Here is a 21,199-nt window from a genome sequence, read left to right as displayed (position 1 = left end):
CAACCCACAGGCATGATTTTGGACACTACAGACAACCAAGCCAAGAATTGATGAGAGCAATGGCATTTTTGCGGGTTGAGTAGCAATATGATGATTAGTTGAACGTTCAAGCAAGTTGATGCAAGATTCGAGGTGCAGGGGGAAAGTTGGGATAGATAAATTTCAGAGAGAGCTGCTCGGGTGGAAGGGATAGTACCTGTGAGGAGATTGTTTCTCACAATGAGTTGGTGGAGGTTGATGCAAGCTGCAACAACCTACAGGCATGAATTTGGCAAGCTGGTTGACAGAAAGGTTGAGTAGCGATAAGGATTGGAAGCAAGCGATGGTGGGAAGGATGAAGCCAGACAAATCATTATTACCATGTGCGACGTATTAGAGGCAGGAGGAGGCGGGGAGAGAGACGGACAAAATGCAACCATGAAGGTGATTACCGGATAGGTTGACGTGAATGAGGTTGGAGAGACAAAAGATGCCAAGGCATGTAGTTCAAATGCCAACCGAGAAAGAAAAACTTCCATATACTCGAGTTTTTTGCGAGAAAGCGAAGGAATAACTCTATGCGATTTGCTTCAAATGGAAGGGTTTGGGACTAGGAACCCCACTCCAAAGGGCTAAGTTAGTTGGAGGAGAAAAAGCGCAAGACTCATAAAAAGAAACAGGTAGCAAGAGGAGCACAAGAGGCTGACTATACCAATTCGGTTTTTGTGGCAAAGGGCAACTAAACTCATGAATTGTGGTTGAGGAGATGGGAGCAAAGCCACAAGGAAAGCAAAGGGTAAAGGATGGAGCATTGTGTGGAGATGCAAAGAAGATGATTTCGATTGACAGCAAGAGACGGAGGCTCAATTGGTTTCACAAGGCCCTCTTCTTCCTCACATCATACCACACCCTCTTCTTCCTCACATCATACCACATCTACTTCCCCCAACTCTCCGTGCATTGTGCACTCTCTTTATGGAACCTTACTCTTGCTATAATATAACAAATAGAAAATCAATGCAATGGCTTTTCCAACGAGTGTGTCAGCTCAACACAAATCCATTGGGGCTTTTCACAATTATGTCTAGGTGTTTAGCCTCTAATGCAAGCCTCTAGAGGGTCCTCTTTTTTGTTGATGGAGTTCAGCTTCTTAGCCTTCATGCAGTTTAGCTTTGTTTTGTTTTGAGAGTTGGCTTTGCTATGTGAGGCGCTTACACCCACTAGACATCTCATGGAGAACTCTTTCCCTTCTCGGTAGGCATAGTGGTTTGGAGAAGCACTATGCTCAGTAGAAGGAGATTGTTGAGGATTTCAATGAGCTCAATGCTTTGGTGGAAACCAGCTCGTAATAGCATGCTACAAGGTACTTCAAAACTGAACCATTTGTGGCTCAAAACCCATAGGGTTTGGACGGGCCAGATTAGTTAGCATGCTCAATTTCTGTTAACATGCCCCCCTTCCTATTGCTAGGCTGAGCTGCGCTGTAGTAGATGAGTGGAGAGGACAATCTGGAGTATTACATAGTGGTCCAATTATTGTGGGGTGATCCATGTGAAATAAGGTCGGTACTTCCAGAAGTGGGTGGCATGCATGTCCTCGAACATGCGAATGTGATGGCCATGGGGATTTCGCACCCAAAGGTACAAGCCTAAGTCTTGGAATTGGGAGGGGCCGATGTTGGGGTTGATGAAGACAATCTGGTTGTTGAGATTGTGAAGTTTGTCGTCAATTGGATGATTGTGGGTGGGAAGATCTCGGAGCAACAAGAGCATAAGGCAGTTGGAGTGCACCGTTGCTACCACCGGGGGGTCGAGTATCGAGCCGTAGGTATCGCTGAATGGCTGAAGGTAAAAGAAAAATACTTCTTGAGTCATTTCCTTGGGGAAGTTGTACTTAGGGAAGTTGGATATGATATTGGGATCTTTCTATTGGAGCTCCCAGAAGTGATCCCAGGACCATCGTTGCTCCATGGCCATATAGAGGGGATGGATCCGCAGTAGCGCCAAAATTGCTCCTTTTCCAAAAATGGGGTGTGCTAATGGGGTTGAAGGCCACCTGTTGAGATATCGAGCTCCACTCGTGATATGCCAAGGTGACCGTTGTGCATTTATGTCACCGACTTGTTAGCTACAGATACGGTTGGTATAGCGCCCACGAATAATAGCTGGATGACAGCTATCCTTATCTACACTAGTTCGTGGCTCAGTTAGTATGCCACCTTAGTTAGTTGAGTTTGGTTTGAGACCCACATATAGGGTTCTTCTATTTCTTTGTACTAGAGTTCTTTTGGCTTTCACAACAAGAAGAGGAAAATTATTTTCAGCCTCCACCTTTGTGTGTATTCCCCCATTGTGTATGTGAGAAAGCTGCAAGTGAGACTCCTTCCCTCTCTCCCACTATCTTCACATGGTATCAGAGCCTTGTTCGTGGTAAGGAGCTCAAAAAAGCAAACCAAGTTCGCAGTGTCCTGGTAAGAGGACCAGTGTTGCTTTCCTTTTTCGAGTTTGGGAGCAAATCTCTGCAGGTAGCACAGCCGGAAGTGCAAGAGTGCACTGTCTCAGATTGAGACGCCCTTCGCGGTGTGGCGAGAGGGCATTATATGCTGCGGGTAAGGGCAAAGCCCTTGGTGACTTTATTTTTTTGATTCGAGGTCATTTCGGGGCCCGTTTTGGAGGCGGAAGTTCTCCGCAGGCACAGAGAAAAAGGCCCTGTTTTTGCTGTGCGACCACTGTTCTGCAGGTCGGTGAAAAGTTGCCGCAGAAATTGCATCGTATGCCTGTGCGCAGAGATATTAGGAGTTGCAGAATCATCCTTATTGCCTATTGATGCAAAATCGTCACTAGGAAGTGACTGTGTGGTCAAAAACCACTTTCGTCAGGTTTGCAGATTTGCCCTTGTGAGGCAGAAGCTGTGTTTTTTGTGCTGACAGAATATTTTGCAGTGTTCTGTAATGGCGTCTGATTCTCTTTCATAGATTGTCACTGAAAATCTTGACAAGAACAACTTCCAAGCATGGAAGTTTAGAATGACGAATTTCCTTATGGGAAAAGGCTACTGGGAGTTCATTACAGGAAATGAAGAAGAACCAGTTCTTCCTAATGTTCCCAATCAACAGGAAATGCAAGCATTTAAAGGATGGCATGAGAGAGCCAGAAAAGTTATGTACTGGCTGTCTATCAGTATTTCAGATTCAATGATTGTGCATATTCAGGATGCAAGTACGCCAAAGGTGGCATGGGATAAGTACTTTGGCTAAAATGTACAGCACAAATACGCAGGCCAGGAAAATGCAGCTCAAGCAGGAGCTGCACATGTGCAGAGAGAAAATATGAGCATCAATGACTACCACATGAAGGTGAAGAAAATTGCGGATGCACTTGCTTCCATTGGGTCGCCAGTGGATGATGACGATTTAGTTTCTGTGACCTTAAATGGTCTAGGAAAGGATTATGCACAGTTCCGGACATCCATTGCCGTCCGTGAAAAATTTCCTGATTTTGAGGAGTTGATTGCTCTTCTAATTTCTGAAGAGCAGAGAAATGGTGGTGCATCTTCTTCAGGAGGAACCTCAAAAGAAACTGTCTTCTACTCAAATGCTGGAAGGGGTAGAGGCAGAGGTAGAGGTAGAGGAGGCCGATCTGGAGGTCGTGGTAGAAATCAGAATATGCAGCAAACTCAAGAAAACCAGTCCTATGCAGGAGGACGTGGTAACTCTAGAGGCAGGGGGAGCCAAAGAGGTCGTGGTGGATGGCAGAGAGGCCAAAATGCAAACAACAATGTTGAATGCTACTACTGTGGTAAAATGGGGCATATGGCTAAAGACTCCTACAAAAAGCAGAATGACATTATGAATGGAAAATTGCAGCAAGGCAATTATGCATCCTCTAGTAGACAGGGTGATGACAGAAATGAACATTTGTTTATGGTACAGCATATGACAAATTCTGTGACAAGTGCAGAAGAAAGCAATGATGTGTGGTATGTTGACTCAGGTGCATCAAACCACATGACAGGTCATGCTGAATGGATGCAGGATGCAAAGAAAATGGAAAAACCAGGATTTGTGGAGACTGGTGATGATACTGCACATCCTATTGTGCAAATTGGCAAAATTCCTTTGTCTATGTAGGATGGGAAAAAGAAATACTTGTCTGATGTATTTCATGTCCCGAACATCACCAAGAACCTGGTTTCTGTTGGTCAAATGGTTGAGCAGGGCTTGCAAGTCAGATTCAATCCTCATGGATGTTTTGTTGAGGATATGAAAAATAATGGTCGCTTGATAGCAAAAGGAAAGAAGAAAGGCAGGATGTTTACGCTGGATGCAGACATGCCTGAATTGAGTGCAGCAATGTTTGCACATGGGACCGGTGTAGTTGCAGATATTGATATCTGGCATAAACGCATTGGTCATGTTAATGTACAACGACTTAAATCAATGCAGGCCCAAAATATTGTTGCAGGATTGCCTAAATTCAAGGTTGCAGAAATGCATAAGGTGTGTGAAGCCTGTCAATTTGGAAAACAGGCAAGGAAACCATTTCCTAAGCATGTTCAAGAGAGTAAAAAGCCATTGGAATTAATCCACTCTGATGTGTGGACTACTAAAGCTGCATCTATTGGAGGCTGTCACTATTTTGTCACATTTATTGATGACTTCAGTAGAAAAGTTTGGGTGTATTTTATGAAAAAGAAAAGTGAAGTGTTTGGGCACTTCAAAGCTTTTAAAGCTATGGTTGAAAAAGAAACAGGCCTGCAAATAAAATGCCTAAGGTCAGATGGAGGGGGAGAGTACCTCTCAAATGAGTTTGCAAGGTTCCTGCAGGAGCATGGCATAAAGCAGCAATATTCATGCAGTCATACCCCACAGCAAAATGGAATTGCAGAACGGAAAAACAGGCATATTGGAGAGGTATGTCGGGCCATGCTAAATGAAAAAGATCTACCAGATTTTATTATTGGGCTGAAGCAGTTGCTACAGTAGTTTATATAATGAACAGGACTCCCACTGCAGCAATACATGGCATGACGCTAGAGGAGATGTATACTGGTAGGAAACCAGACATTTCTCAGTTGAAAATTTTTGGTTGCATTGCCTATGTTCATGTGCCAGATGAGTTGAGGTCCAAGTTGGATCCAAAGGCTGAGAAGTGCGTCTTTATTGGTTATTCTCTGCACCAGAAAGGGTATAGATGCTATAACCCTTCTACACGTAAGTTCACAGTGAGCAGAAATGTTGTTTTTGATGAGATGAGCAGCTGGTATAAACCAATAAATGTGATGATTGATGTAGATGCACAAAATGGTAATGCTGCACAAAATTCACAGCAGCAATCACAAAATATCAGTGGACCTGCAGTGTCCTCTAGCAGCGGTTCACATACTTCGCCATGGACAGGTAGATTGAGATCAAGAGAATCTCCTCAAAGCAATGCAGATAGTGGTACACAGGTATCACGAAAAGGAAAAGAGAAGGTAGATCAGCCCATGTTTGATGTGAATGCAGGTCACTCTTATGTGGATGGTGAATCCAGTGGCTCAGAGCAGAGCATTGATGATGAGTTGGGTATTCCTTCTGTTGTTACACCTGGAGTAAGGAAGACCAGGGATGTTTTGAGAGCACCTGGAAGTGAGCCTATTTTGTGCAGGTCTACCAGGGTTAGGTATCCTGTGGATAGGCTGAAATATGATGGATTTACAGCCATTCACTATGCCTATATGGTCAAAGTGATACAGGAACCAGAACCCACTTCTTTTGAGCAAGCCATGGGAAATGAAAAATGGGAGAAAGCCATGGATGAAGAAATGGATGCCTTGGATGCAAATGCTACATGGGAATTGGTGCCTTTGCCTAAAGACAAGAATGCAATTGGCTGTAAGTGGGTAAATTATAAGATCAAGCACAATCCTTGCAACCGTAAGAGCAGCTATTGCTATGGCTGCATCAAAGGGATGGTCTTTACATCAGATGGATGTAAAGAATGCCTTCTTGCATGGTGATTTGCAAGAAGAGGTCTTTATGGAGCAGCCAGCAGGTTATGTTCATGCTATTCATCCTGAGTTTGTTTGCAAGTTGAAGAAAGCCTTGTATGGCTTAAAGCAAGCACCTAGAGCATGGTCTGACAAGATAGGACAATATCTTGTCACTATTGGCTTTCAGATTTCCAAGGCAGAGTTCTCACTCTATGTGAGAAAAACAGAGAAAGGGATTATGCTGCTTGTCATTTATGTTGATGATTTGATCATCACAGGTGATAGTGATGAAGATATCCTTCATGTGAAAATGCTATTGAGGCAGAAGTTTGAGATGAAGGATTTGGGAGAGCTGCATTATTTCTTGGGCATTGAGGTGATTAGATCACCAAGTGGGATACAGCTCTTGCAGAGGCAGTATGGACTAGACATGCTGTCCAAATATGGGATGACAGGCTGTAAGCCTATTTCAGTTCCTTTGGAGCAGAATGTGAAGCTGAGCGCAGATGCAGGTGAGCTTCTGGAAGACCCTACTATGTACAGACGCATAGTAGGAAGTTTGATTTACATGACTATTACCAGGCCAGATTTGAGCTATGCTGTTGGGTTGGTAAGTCAATTTATGCAGGCTCCAAGGAAACCGCATTTGGATGCGGCTAGACGCATACTCAGGTATGTGAAGTCCACATTGCAGTATGGACTATTTTATGAGGCTAGGGTTCAGATACAGTTGCATGGATACACTGATGCTGATTGGGCTGGTAGTATTTCTGATAGACGATCTACTAGTGGATATGTGTTCTCTTTTGGGAGTGCTGCAGTCACTTGGAGCAGCAAGAAACAACCTACAGTTGCCTTGTCGAGCATAGAGGATGAGTACAGGGGTGCATCAATGGCTGCATGTGAGGTAGCTTGGTTGCATAAGCTACTCTATGATATGCATCTGTCAACAGATGGGCCAGTTGTCATTTATTGTGACAATATGAGCAGTATACACTTGGCAAATAACCCAGTCTATCATGCTAGAACAAAGCACATTGAGGTGCATTATCACTATGTGCGGGAGAAGGTTTTACTAGGTCTTACTGATCTAGTTTATGTCAGCACAGAGGATCAGGTAGCTGACATATTCACAAAGGCATTGGGCGCAGAGAAGCTGCGCAAGTTCAGAGACCTGCTTGGTGTGCAGGAATTGGGATTGAGCTCGAGGGGGAGTGTTGAGATATCGAGCTCCACTCGCGATATGCCAGGGTGACCGTTGTGCATTTATGTCACCGACTTGTTAGCTACAGATGCGGTTGGTATACCACCCACGAATAATAGCTAGATGACAGCTATCTTTATCTACACTAGTTTGTGGCTCAGTTAGTATGCCACCTTAGTTAGTTGAGTTTGGTTTGAGACCCACATATAGGGTTCTTCTATTTCTTTGTACTAGAGTTCTTTTGGCTTTCACAACAAGAAGAGGAAAACTATTTTCAGCCTCCACCTTTGTGTGTATTCCCCCATTGTGTATGTGAGAAAGCTGCAAGTGAGACTCCTTCCCTCTCTCCCACTATCTTCACACCACCGATACCCATGTTGGTGAGGAAAATGGGTGCGTCTAGAGCTAAGTTGTAGCCTCAACATGTGTGCTTTGGGTTGGCTCACCTCCAGTGATTGAAGGACTGAGTGATAAACGTAGTGAGGTGGCGAACTTCCATTATTTCGTACAAGTGAAGGCGGGAGCCTTCGAGTTGTGCCTCCCAGTGATGCATGAGAGCGGTGTCGGGTAAAACCTGGAAGGATTGGAGGTTAGGCTACCATTGGACATCTTCTGGCGATGAGGAGGGGGCCCTTGGAGGAACATTCATCATCGACATTTGGCATGGGGTCCTCCTTCGCATTCCTTGCGGATGAAAGGTCGATTGGCCTTTGGACTAGAGTTGCTGGCCATAGCAATGTATTGAGAATTTCATCTGGGAGGTCGACATGAGCATTGGAGGATATGGACTGGGAGGTACCGTGCTATGTGGTGCTAGTGTTGGAGGCATTAAAGGAGTATTTGGGTTGGTTTGTGCAGGGAAGGGAAGGCGGGATGGGATTGGTGGGTTGCTGAGGGGGGTGGGCAGGATTTGTGGGGTGTGTGGGATCTGGGTTAGGAATAGCTACGGGGGGCGGTAGCGTTAAAGACGAAGAAAGACCATATTAGGAAAAATGGAAAAATCCCAAGTTCCACTTTTTTCCGCACTAACAATTTTGGGGTCTAAAAAAGAGGAATTTTGAAACAAACATGAATGGCATGAATTTGTGAAAAACATGATTTTTTTAGAAACATGAATTTGTTGAAAGCATGAATTCTGAAACAAACATGCATGGCCTTAATTTTGAAATAGGCATTCATGATTAAAGTTAGTATAATCATTAGGTCCAACATATCACCAAAAGTCAATGGAATCTTTGGCTCCAAATCTTTTTTTTGTGTGCAAATTGCATTGTAGTAGATATTGCCTACATGCTTGAAGATTTGTCTTCAAATCCTTTATCATTGCATTTATTTTGAATTTTTAATACTAAAATTCACTTACATTTGCATGTTTTTTGTACATGTTGCATTTTGGATATTATGCGGATAAAGTTTAATGTTTTTTTTTTGCAACAAAAAAGGAGAAATGTTTTTTTTAATGCTCTTTCTTGCCTCTCGCTTTGCTTCATTCTCAGTAATCCAAATTATTATAATAATTATATTTTCATCACCACATTTAATATTTCTAAAGAGCCGCATCATTAGCCATCCATATAATTATATAATACACATGGAATAAATTTACATCGTGAGTAAATGTCCCTCATGCTCTAAGACATTGAACATAATTAACAAAAACAACATAATGACTCAATTCAGATTGCTTTTGTTACAAGAAATTTGGACTCCTTTAAAATAATGTCATTTACATTCTTCACAATGAAGACAATGGAGTCTATAGACTTTTGTTATGCTTTCTCTTAAGGCTATGATGCTTTGGATTCCTCTATAGGCTATCATTCCTTTAGTAGGGACTCAATCTCTTCTTTCCCTCCAAGTTGGGATAGTTGTGGTGTAGATGCTTTGGGTGGAGACCGTATCTCCAACTCTGATGGAAGTTGTGATGCTTTTGGAGACTCAATCGCTTGTTGTGTTGCTTTGGGTGTACACTGAATCTTGCCTACTTCAATTTCATGTTGTATCCCAATTGTAGCAATTAGATCTTGAATGGTCTCAGCCATAAATGCCTGTGGATTGATCTCTATATATGCTTCCATTGAGAGATGCAAATTCCGTTCAAAAAATTTCATTGAGGATGAACATGCAATTGTAGCCCACTTTTGCAACATCGCAGCGTTTTTGAAATGTTTTTTATCTTACTAAGTTACCTTGGTGCTACTTGATTTTCCCAATAGCAGATACCAGCTTATGTGCCAACCTACCCATCATAACATATAAAAGAAATGAGTGTGTGTATTGCATAAGATACATAATGTGGAAGTGATACATATTAAGAGAACACTTACATTAACACCAAGCCATGAAAGCCTGGAATTGAATTGACAAACCAAAATTCTTCTTCTTCAAGGTCCCAAACCATCAAAGTCCAATGTGAGCCACATAATTAATTAAGAATAATTATTATTTGACACAATCTCATGAATGAAAGAGTAAACATAATTTTGGAGTTTTACTTACGCCTCATGATGTGCCATAAAGATGACTCACATGCCATCCAAATGTAGAGATTCCAACCAAGCACAAACATCATCTATGGTCTTTGTCTTATTGCTAAGTATAGAAGAAAGAAGAGAATCCATCATATATACACAATTTTGTGCTGATCTAGGAAGCTGTGATATAACCATACTATACCCACAAATATATGAAAGTTAGCTCATTAGATTCAATCAAAATACTCAAGTATCAAGCTAAGAAAAAGTTTGTATCAAACCTGCGGATGGCCATCACTACTTTGTCATTAGCCGCTTTGTTAGGATTTGAGAGGATTAAAATCTCCTCTACACCAAATGTCATGTATTGAGATTCTTGTTGAATGATAACCCTAACATCAAATGAGCTTCCAAATTCCTTCAGTGTAGCTACATTTGCAGAACTTATCTTTGTAATAGCCAACATCCTCTCTTCATGCATCTTCAACTCATCTGTGCTTGCAACCTATCTCTGTAATAGCCAACATCCTCTCTTCATGCATCTTCAACTCATCTGTGCTTGCAACCGACCAAAAAGTGGCCAACTTACTACATCTAAATCAACTATCCAAAACTTGGAGAAATTATACTATTGCCTTAACTTCAAAACAATTTGGCATCACATCCTTTAATGATATGAATGTATGTTAGTAAAGCATTAGAGTTAGTATAATCCTTTGAAGCTTATAAACATTGTGCTACTTTCACTGCCACACTAATTTAAAACAAAACTTGATGCTAATTCTTTTGAGTAATAGGAAAAAATAAAAGTAGCATCACTTATAGAGAAACTAGATATGTAATTGAGTTTTTCAAATGGGGTCATTTCTTACTTGTTCTCTTACTGCCATGTTGTCTTTTCCAATCTTCCAAAGGTCGAAGATAAATTCTCGCAATTCTGCTTGTAATATATCGACCCGAGAATCCAAGTTGAGCCCTTAAGATTGCCTCCACATAACTTATTGAATCCATATTGCGCATTGATTGTAATATGTCAAGTTGTTCCGCAGACAATTTCCTTAGTGTGCTGATTTTTCCATTAACTGCTTCATTTGTTCTTGTTCATTATGCTTCAAAATATTTGATAGTTTCTTCTCCTTGTCTGAGGAAGAGTAACTTTCTTCCCAAAATATTTTCGAAGGAGGAATACAACTCCATAAGTTCTGAAAATGCTTGATAACACTCTCAAAGTATCCATACAAGGGATGACCTAGTATCACTAGAGACTGCTGACCAAAGGGATTTGCTATGATCATTGATTGGACATCTGAAACATGTCTTAATTCAAGGAGATAAGGCAATAATTTTTCTATGAGTTTAGCATTGCCTTGATTATGAAGGGTAAATGGCTCTGGAAACAAACAAGTTCCGAGAGGATTTACACAACCCTTGTATGGACTATCATCGATTAAGATAGTGTTTCTCTGATCATATTGTCCTTTCCATGATTCCCACATGCTATAAAGTGGCTTGAAAAATGCACTACTATACACGGATACTATTGTGACGTTTAAGTACCGATGTTTAGCGTGCACATGGCACTAATCATCAGTATTGGAAGCGCGCCTCGTCAAGGGTCGCTATATAGCGACTTTAGTCAAACGTTGCTATATAGTGACCATTGCTAAAGTCGCTATATAGCGACTTTTATCAGAATTGTAAGTGTCGTTATATAGCAACACTGAGATACTTTTTTATAGCGATGTTTTACAGAGAGTTTTTTTTCTCATATCGACCTTAAAGTTAGTTTTCTCCAATGGCAATTTTTTTAAAATTTTCATACATGTTTGACCTTTTGAGAGAAGAAAAGTACAAGAGCATGTACATCAAGCCTTTGAAGCTCATATATTCATGTCCAAGTTTGAGATGAAAAAAATGAAAGAAGAGCATTTACATCAACGGTTTCATCTTGAGCCAAGTCTAACATGCCAAACAAGTCTATCTCTAACTCCATACCGAGTTGATCTCCTATATCATCATCGTACTCTAGCATCATACGTTCACCTAAAAGTACTTGATCATCTTCTTCAATAAATTATGGTGATTCTTGATGATCGTTGTCTTCTTCCTCAATATCGTGATCTCTATCTTCCTCTCGTGCGATGTCATTATGCGCATCTTCCTCTTGGCTCATATTGTGATCGTCATCTTCTTCGCTAGATTCATCTGGATCAATTGGATCCAGCATTGGTAGTGGCATCTCCATATCCGCATCTCTATCTTCAAAATTTTGCTTACCTTGTGGTGCAACTTGGATCACATACCACCATCTTGGATCAAAATGATCCGGATGAAAAACCACCTATATTGAAGATGGGTGCCAAATGTCATCAATTATATATATGAAATGATGCTTAAGTACATGTATCAATGGATCTTTAAAAATGAAAGCTTCGATTAATTAAATCATTAGTATGCACCTGCTCACAGTGCTCGGGAAGAACAAAAGTATCACTTTCATCGGTCCAACGTTTGGTGGAGTCTATTGCAAAGAAACCGCTACTATCTTTTCTCACTATCGCATGGGGACCGTTGTAAATAGTTCTAAACCATTTTACATCAAGAATGAAAATACTAAATCGTCTGAAATCAACTTCATATATTTCGCATATGGTTCCACAATAATCCAACTGTGAGGAGAGAAGATTCGTATTCGAAGCACTTTCTCATGATACAAAATATGATGTGTATCAATGCTCCATGCAAGTTTGAATGCATATTGCTAATATGCTGTACTTTTTCATTTCTAGGTATGTGAGCTCAAAGGAAATAGATCCCACCACGCTTGAGAATGCTTGAGTTATGTCAGTGGAGTGGTTTGTTTAGTGGAGGAGACATTTCCACGTTCTATTCTCACAAGCCAACTACATCTTATAGTGCATTTGGTGGATGAGATTGCTATATGCGATACTATACATGCACGATGGTTGTTCTTCCTCGAGCGCTTCATGAAGACCTTGAAGGGCTTCGTGAGACAAAATGCAAGGCCCAAAGGTAGCATGGCCGAGGGTTGGTTGGTACAAGAGTCACTTGTATATATTTCTGAGTTTCTTGTTGATGTGGATAGCTCCCTCCCACGACTATGGAGAGATGCTGAAGACCTAAGGATGACCTCTATTGTGCCTCAAGGGAAAGGACACAACAAAGTAATAGACACGGAGTTGCATAATATTATCAACCTCTATTGCGTGCTTAATACTGATGTGATGAAAAGATGGGTGACAAGATACGAGGATGAAAAGGCAAGAAGACAAGAAGAAAGGGCCCTTTTTCGTACACACCACGGATCTCGTGTGCCATACCCTCAGTATCTAAGGGCACTTCCAAAGGATATTCATGTGGATTGGCTACTTGATGAAATGGAGAAAGCAGAGAAAGACGAGGGGATGCATATCACAATGGAAGAATGGGAGTCTGCTAGGGGATGCATGAGCAACGTCGGTATATAGAATGTTATGCATAAGTTAGGAGCTTTCAATAATTTAGATTGCTTATTTAATTGATTTTTCTTGGTGTAGTGCACTATGTTCAATGCTATATGGTGTGAGGGCAAGCATTTTCGAACACAACGGATTGATGATAAGAGAAACACACAAGATTGTGGCATCATTGCTATCTTTGAGGGAGCCAATGGAGCCATGGATGATTATTGTGGCATAATCCAAGATATTATTAAGCTTGACTTTCGACGCTTCTTTGTGTATGTTTTGGATGTAAAGTGGTTTAAGGACATGGTGGAAAGAGGCCCTAATGCAACAATCAAATGCCATGCAAGTGGCTTTGTAACTATTGACTCCACAAAGTTTTGGCAAAGTAGGAAGGACACACTAGTACTACCGCAACAATGTGAACAGGTACTGTGCACACATATGAAAATACTCGCTTTTAAATATTTGATGCAAGAAAAATAACATGATTGTATTTGTGTTTGAATTAGGTTGTCTATCAACCAATGGTGGATAATAATAGATGGTGACATGTCATACCTATTATGCCACGTTCCAAAGTGATGTATAGTACATTTACTAATATGGAGCGTATGGAGGATGAACATGGCCATGGACGTGATAATGACCGTGATACGAGAGAGGAGGATGATCATGAGATAGGAGATATAGATATTGAGGCCATTACCTATGAGGACGAGCCTACCATTGGTGATGTTGATTTTGATGAGCACATGAGTAGCACAAGTAGTAGTGGGTTGAATGTATTTGTAGATGTAAACACTTGTTTGGATTTTGAAGTAGATAGTTTGGCAAGGGTTGATCTCATTGAGGATGAGATTGAACTGTAGCCCATCATTGATATTGGCAAAACTATTTTACATATTGTCTCATTCTCCTCACCTCACTTAATTCTTGTATATGTGGGCTTGCAAAAAAGCATTGATGTTTTTGTTAAAATTATGTGCTTTGGTAATCATGGGCAACGTTTGGAAAGCAATGATGTACACCAAAATCTCACTTTTTGTATTCTCTGGTTTGCATCTATATACGCATCTTAATACGCGTCTAATTCCCAGTGTAAACGCGCAAATAAACACACTAATACACGTGCAAATAGATGCACTGATAAATGCCATGTTAGACGGGCCAGTATTTTCTCAGTTTAGACGTGCAAATAGACATGTTAATACATGCGCAAATATATGCACTGATAAACACAATGTTAGATGGGCCCGTATTTTCTTAGTTTAAACACGCAAATAGACGTGTTAATACACACGCAAATAGACGAGTTGTTAGATGCACTATTAGACATGCCCGTAATTCCTCTACTCAAGCAATGCCTATAGACGCGCCCGCTATTTTGCGAGTCTACCAAGCGCGTCTATAGTTGCTTTGTGTTGTTGTGAAGAAAAGAAAGAGAGGAGAGAATAAGAGAAAGAAGATTAGGAGAGAGGAGATAAAGAAGGAGAAAGAGAGAAAGAGAAAAGAGAGAAAGAGAGAAGAGAGAAATAGAGAAAGAGAGTGTTCGAAGTGGCAGAGAAGAGAGGAGAGAAAGAACAAGAGAAAGAGAGGAAAGAATAAGAGAAAGAAGAGAAAGAGAAGAGAGAATAAGATAAAGAAGAGTAGGAGAGAAGAGACAAACAAAGAAGAGAAGAGAATAATAGTAGGAAGAGGAGAGTGAAAGAAGGAGAGAATAAGAGAAAGAAGATTAGGAGAGAAGAGAAAAAGAAGGGAGAGAGAGTGAAAGAGAGAAGACAGAGAGACCGAAAGACAGAAAGAGAGGAAGAGAGAAGAGAGGAAGAAGGAAAGAGAGTGTTCAAAGAGGGAGAGGAGAGAGGAGAGAGAAGAAGAGAAACAAAGGAGAGGATAAGAGAAAGAAGAGAAAGAATAAAAGAAAGAAAACAAAGAAAAGATGAAGAGAAGAGAATAAGAGAAAGAAAGAGAGGAAAAGAGAGGGAGAAGAGACTAAGAGAGAAAGAAAGAAAGAATGAGGGAAAGACAGGAAGAAGAGACTAAGAGAGGATAGAGAAAGAAGAGACAAAGAACGAAGAGAAGAGAATAAGCTTGGGAAGAGAAAAGAGAAAGGAGAAAAGCGGAAGAGAAAATAATAAGAAAATAAACAGACATTTAAGAAGCGAAAGAGAGGAGAGAATAAGAGAAAGAAGATTAGGAGAGAAGAGAGAAAGAAGGGAGAAAGAGAGAAGAGAGAAGAGAGGAAGAGAGGAAGAGAGAAAGAGAGTGTTCGAAGAGGGAGAGAAGAGAGGACAGAAAGAAGAAGAGAAAGAGAGAAGCAAATAAGAGAAAGAAGAAGAGAAAGAGAGAAGAGAATAAGAGAAAGAGAGAAGAGAATAAGAGAAAGAAGAAATTAAAAAGATGAAGAGAAGAGAATAAGAGAAAGAAGAGAAAGAAAGAGAGGAAAAGAGAGGAGAAAAGATGAGAGGAAGAAAGAATGACGGAAAGAGAGGAAGAAGAGACTAAGAGAAGAAAGAGAAAGAAGAAGAGAAAGAGAGGAGAGAATAAGAGAAAAAAGAGTAGGAAAGAACAGGGAAAGAAGGAAGACAAGAGAATAAGAGTAGGAGGAGAAGAGAGAAAGAAGGAGAAAAGTGGAAGAGAAGAGAGAAAGAGAAAGAAGAAGAGAAAGAGAGGAGAGAATAAGAGAAGAAGATTAGGAGAGAAGGGAGAAAGAGAGGAGAGAGAAGAGAATAAGAGAAGAAGATTAGGAGAGAAGGGACAAAGAGAGAAGAGAGAAATAGAGGAAGAGAGGAAGAGGAAAGAGAGGAAGAGAGAAAGAGAGGAATAGAGAAAAGAGAAAGAGGGAAAGAGGGAAAGAGAGAAAGACAATGTTCAAAGAGGGAGAGAAGAGAGGAGAGAAAGAAGAAGAGAAGGAGAGGAAAGAAGAAAAAGAGAGGAGAGAATAAGAGAAAGAAGAGTAGGAGAGAAGAGAGAAAGAAGAAAGAGAAGAGAATAAGAGGAGAACAAGAGTACGAAGAGAAGAGAGAAAGAAGAAGAGAATAAGAGAAAGAAGATTAGGAGAGAAGAGAGAAACAAGGGAGAAAGACAAGCATAGGCAAAATACATATGCTTATGAAAAGGGATCGAAAGAGGGGGAAGAGGGGGACAAAGAGAGAGGGAAAGAGGAAAATGAGACATGCTCATGCATAAGAATAAGCATATCCTTTCTCTCTTCTCTCTTATGCTTATGCTCTTTTTCCCTCTTCTTTCTCTTATGCTTATGCTTATGCATGAGCATGTCTTATTTTCCTCTTTTCCTCTCTCTTTCTCTTTCTCTTCCCCCTCTTTTGATCTCTTTTCATAAGCATATGTATTTGCCTATGCTTAATCTCTCTCTCTTTTTCTTTTATGCTCATATGCTCATGCATAAGAATAAGCATATCCTCTCTCTTCTTTCTCTTATGCTTATGCTTAAGCATGAGCATATGTCTCCTTCTCCTCTTTTCCTCTCTCCTTCTCCTTCTCCTTCTCCTTCCCTTCTCTTCTTTTTTCCTCACTCTTTCTCTTCTTTTCATAAGCATATGCCTATGCCTATGCATATCCTTCTCCTTTCTTTCTCTTCTTTTTCTCTTCTTTTCATAAGCATATGCCTATGCATGTCCTTCTCCTTCTCCTTCTCTCTTCTTTCTCTTCTTTTTTTCTCTCTTCTTTCTCTTCTCTTTCTCCTTCTCTCTTCTTTCTCTTCTCCTTCTCCTTCTCATTCTCTCTTCTTTCTCTTCTTTTTTCATCCTTCTCTCTTCTTTCTCTTCTCTCTTCCTCTCTTTTTGTCTTCTTTTCATAAGCATATGCCTATGCCTATGCTTATATTTTTTTTTGTTTTCGTGTTTGTGTCTACGTTAGACATGGGATCACGTTGCATGTTTGACGAGTATGGACAGTCTCACCAGAGTAGACATCACAATCTCTATTCTCTAGAGGACTTTGATTCCTCTCAGGAAACACCTCAGGGGCCTACCCCTATGACTATCCCTGGCCCAACTCCTCTCAGACGTAGCACTATGACTACCCTTGGCCCAACTCCTCTTGATCGTAGCACTACGACTACCCCTCAGGGAACTCCTTTGCTAGCAGCCCATGGCTTTGTCGGGAGTCCTGACGAGTTTGTAGCATAGATGACCGATGAGGAGGCAGTAAGATTCTTCTCTCTGCTATCTCAAAGGACCTCAGCAATTCCCTCTCCTACACGGACGACTGGACCTACTACCCAACCGTCCCCTCATGCCCCTTTGATCGAAGGGTCATCACTTGGGCATGCCTATTGTAAGGGAAGGAAGAGTGGGAGGGGCCGCTTATGTTGTGCTGACTCGGGAGATGTAGACGAGTCAGCACACTCACATCCCTACAGGTCTCCACTTGGTCCTGAGATAGAGTACGAGTCAGGTCCCTTGCCCTCTCCTACTCCCACTACTACCATGAGTCCTCCTTACCTAGTCGAGGACCTCTCCTATCAAATCACGGCTGTCGGAGAGATAATAGAAGATAGAAAGGGCAAAGCAGTGATGGCCACCATGAGGTGGTTGATGAGCCACCACTTCAAGAGCGGCATTGCTACTGATTGACAGTATCAAGATGACCAAAAGAAGCAGGCGGTCATCAATGAATTAAAAGAAAAATACTCTAACCTGCCAAATTGGGAGTTCAATGAGAATTACATGTGAGAGCGCATGGGTTGCATCATAGATCAACCTTGTGTACTTCCATCGCAAACGGGCTCCAAACGGGATGGCTAAACCCAGCTGGGCAGACAAAGCTGATTGGAAGTTCTTCAAGAAGCAGAATAGGGGCCATCGCGAAATGTTCAAGGGTTAGAGAAGGGCTACGAGGAGATGGCTGGATGCCGTAGGTACTTCGCACTTTGGTACAAGTGGACGGTTGGCATTCGAGGCAATGGTGGTAAGTCTACTTCTTCTCATTTAATGTATTGTTCTATTTATTTTACTACATATTACATGCACTTTATCTAACTCTCGTAAATTGGGTCCACAGCAAGTTGCGATGGGTCGTCTTCCTACAGATGCAAAGACACGATGTGCATTTTGCATCGGAACAAAGCCGTGGTTTATTGAGCAAGACGCAATGGGAGCGATGGTCGATTGGGCTGAGGTGGCTGCTCGCACGGTATAAGTCTACTCCTCCTTGTAATCTCACTTTTTAAATTGTTTTATTCTTTAAGTTTCAATATAATTTTCAATTAATATGGTTTCACTCTTAGAGTCAAAGCTCGAGCATCCCATCACTAGAGGCGAGCGATCACAAGGGCCAAGGATCAAGCGCAGCTCACGAGGGTCAGGGAGCAGGTGCAGCTCACAAGGACCAAGGATCAGGCCAATAAGACGAGGATGAGGAGGACGACGATGATTCGAATGAGTAGTAGTAGTAGTAGTAGTAGTAGTTTGCATATACTTTGCCATGTATATCATTTTGTATATCGGTCGTTTGAGTGATTTTGTATCACCCTTTTCGAAAGGATAATTTTGTAACAAACAATGTTGTATATCTTTGACATGTATATGCTTTTGTTGCTTGATCATTTCATTTGAGCGATTTTGTATCACCCTTTTTGCAAGGGAAATTTTGTAATAAAAAACTTTTTTTTGTAATTACAAAAAAAAAAAACCATTAGTGGGGTAAAACAGGGCTTGCTATGGCCCTGTTTAGCCCCACTAATGCTTTTTTTTTAAGTTCTGTTAATCGTCGCTATATAGCGATGTTTACCAGTGTCACTATATAGCGATGTTTATTAGTGTCGCTATATAGCGATGCTTATATAGCAACCGTTCCTTTCCGACGCTTATAACGACATTAATAACGACCTTTGTGCCTGTTTAAAAAATATATATAGTGTAAAAAACGTCAGTATTTTCATCAGAAAAGGGGGCCTTTGCCTTGTAGTGATGCTTCTACATTCTACTTGTCCGGTCTAAACAATGGAGTATTTTGCCTTTTATAACATTTCTCTTGTCCCCATACCATGAAGAAAGGCAAATTTTTATTTCCTACATGTTCTAGTAGTTTAATTCTCTTCTTCATATTCCGCCTCAAGGCACAAGACCATACATTGTTCACATTAGAGTGTTCTAGAAGAATGTGGAGAAACTCTATGCATCCATTCCATAGCAATATCTTCTCTCTCCCAATGTTATAACATCTATTATCAAAGAAGCTCTTATCAACCTTGCATAGCAATAATCCATTTAATTCTAGAATGATGGCTTGTTTATGAATTCTATGAGTGTCCTTTGTATGCGATGAACCCTGCATGGATTCTCGCATTAAATAATTTGTTTTGGGGGACCATTCTATATTTTCTCTTGAATCCTCTTTAGAAATGTCCATCTTAATGTCCTCTTGTACTAGTAGAGTATTTGCATCATCCACATCATGTTTAAATGACTCATGTGAGAAATCTCTAAATATATGCATAGATTCCCTTTATGTGCAATGTCCTACCCTATGGGATTCGTCTAATCGTCTAATGTGAAATAAGCCACAATCCTTTGCGAATTGTTATTATCTAAGTTTTCATGCACATGAACACTTCTATAAGGATCTTGTATATCTTTATCTTCTTCAGCATTTTTCTTGACAGTAGTTATTAATTGAGAAGCGCCTGTCAACAAGTACCCATATGAAAAGCGATATAAGTTGTGTCATTTATATATTAAACAAAATTTCAAATAAATTGTGTCAATTAAAATAAAGCAATTTAGGGGTGCAAGGATTATGTGTCTTCCTTAGTGCTCTTCATATCATTGCAAATTGCATTTACATATATTTTGAACACATAAGAAAGTTTAACATTCAATATAAAAAGATTATGCTAACAATAACAACTAATTTCAAACTAATAAAGAGAAAATACAAATCATCAGATGTACCAAAAATAAATTTCAAATATTTCATATATCATCACTATCTTATATCATGCATTACCTTCTGATTTTGTGAGGGCTAGACATTTTCTTTTCTTTAAGAGAGCTGCTCGAGTGACAACCCCACCTGTAAAGACATCTACAACATGGTGCTCCTCATGATAGTATGAATCAATTAAACGATCAACATATTTTGAATTCCATCTTTCTTCTACATTCTCTATTTCTATCCAGGAGAGATTAGGTTCGCAGTTTGATGGCATGAGTTGGCCACGATTATAATCATCTCCTTTATAAAAGCAGACACGAAGCTCCATGTATTAGTGTGATGTTTGATTGGCACTTATATCATGGGAACCCCATGCTAAGACGGTTTTCTAGTTTTGTTGCTTTGCACATTCAATTAATTTCCCAATGACTTCTAAGTCCTTGACAAATGCAATAAGGACAAATTGATCATGCTTATTGATAGAATCCAAGAGTGTTAATAAGCGAGAAAAATCCTCTTGACTCCACCGATGTGATTCTTCTTTAGAAATTGTGTTGAGGACAACAAGGCCTAAAAAAATATCACATGGCAACTTCTTTAAAACATCTATGCTTTCAAAATGTGCTCCTATTGCAGATATTGTCCATGGCATCTTTTTATCTAATGGTCCTTGTAATCTAATATGTCACTTATAGCGTGAGGTGATCATATCAGTCACTACAACAGGCAATGGTGTAGGTCTTTTCATCTTGCTTAATGCATTTTTAATCCACTCTTCAGACCATCTAGTTATTTTGTTATATTCATCATTTGTAATTGCACAAGCAAATATGACAACATCCCAACTTTGCTTCTTATTACCTCCAACAAGTGTACTGAAATGTGTTGTAACTGCTCCTTGGAGAACCTGGTTTGCTTTCATCCTCCTTGTAGCATCTTCCATAGCTAGATCACCTGTGTCATTAGATTGGAGGAAATGATGTCGCTTTCCTCCCGCAGTCATGCCAGAGTATAACCTGGCTTTGATACCATTGTTATGAAAATTGAAATCAAACATGGTCACAAATTCAAGATTTACCAAAACCATAGAAACCAAGAACCAAGAAAAAAGTAGGGGAGATAAGAGAAAGAGAGAACAACACTACATGGGGTCCAATCAAGAAATCAAACATGGTCACAAATTCAAGATTTACCAAAACCATAGA

The 21,199-nt window shown here is 40.4% G+C and overlaps 1 pseudogene; it reads left to right on the top strand.

The window, feature by feature from the left end:
• Window positions 1-7,923: 7,923 nt before the first annotated feature.
• LOC147899345 (uncharacterized) lies at window positions 7,924-15,558 on the top strand (annotated as a pseudogene).
• Window positions 15,559-21,199: the final 5,641 nt, after the last annotated feature.

This window comes from Dipteris shenzhenensis, chromosome 8 (assembly GCF_047967505.1).
Source record: "Dipteris shenzhenensis isolate YYH24624 ecotype China chromosome 8, Dip_SZ_1.0, whole genome shotgun sequence".
In the NCBI taxonomy this organism is placed as follows: domain Eukaryota; kingdom Viridiplantae; phylum Streptophyta; class Polypodiopsida; order Gleicheniales; family Dipteridaceae; genus Dipteris; species Dipteris shenzhenensis.
Note: the sequence above shows the minus strand (reverse complement) of the source record. Positions and strands in the feature narration are given on the sequence as shown.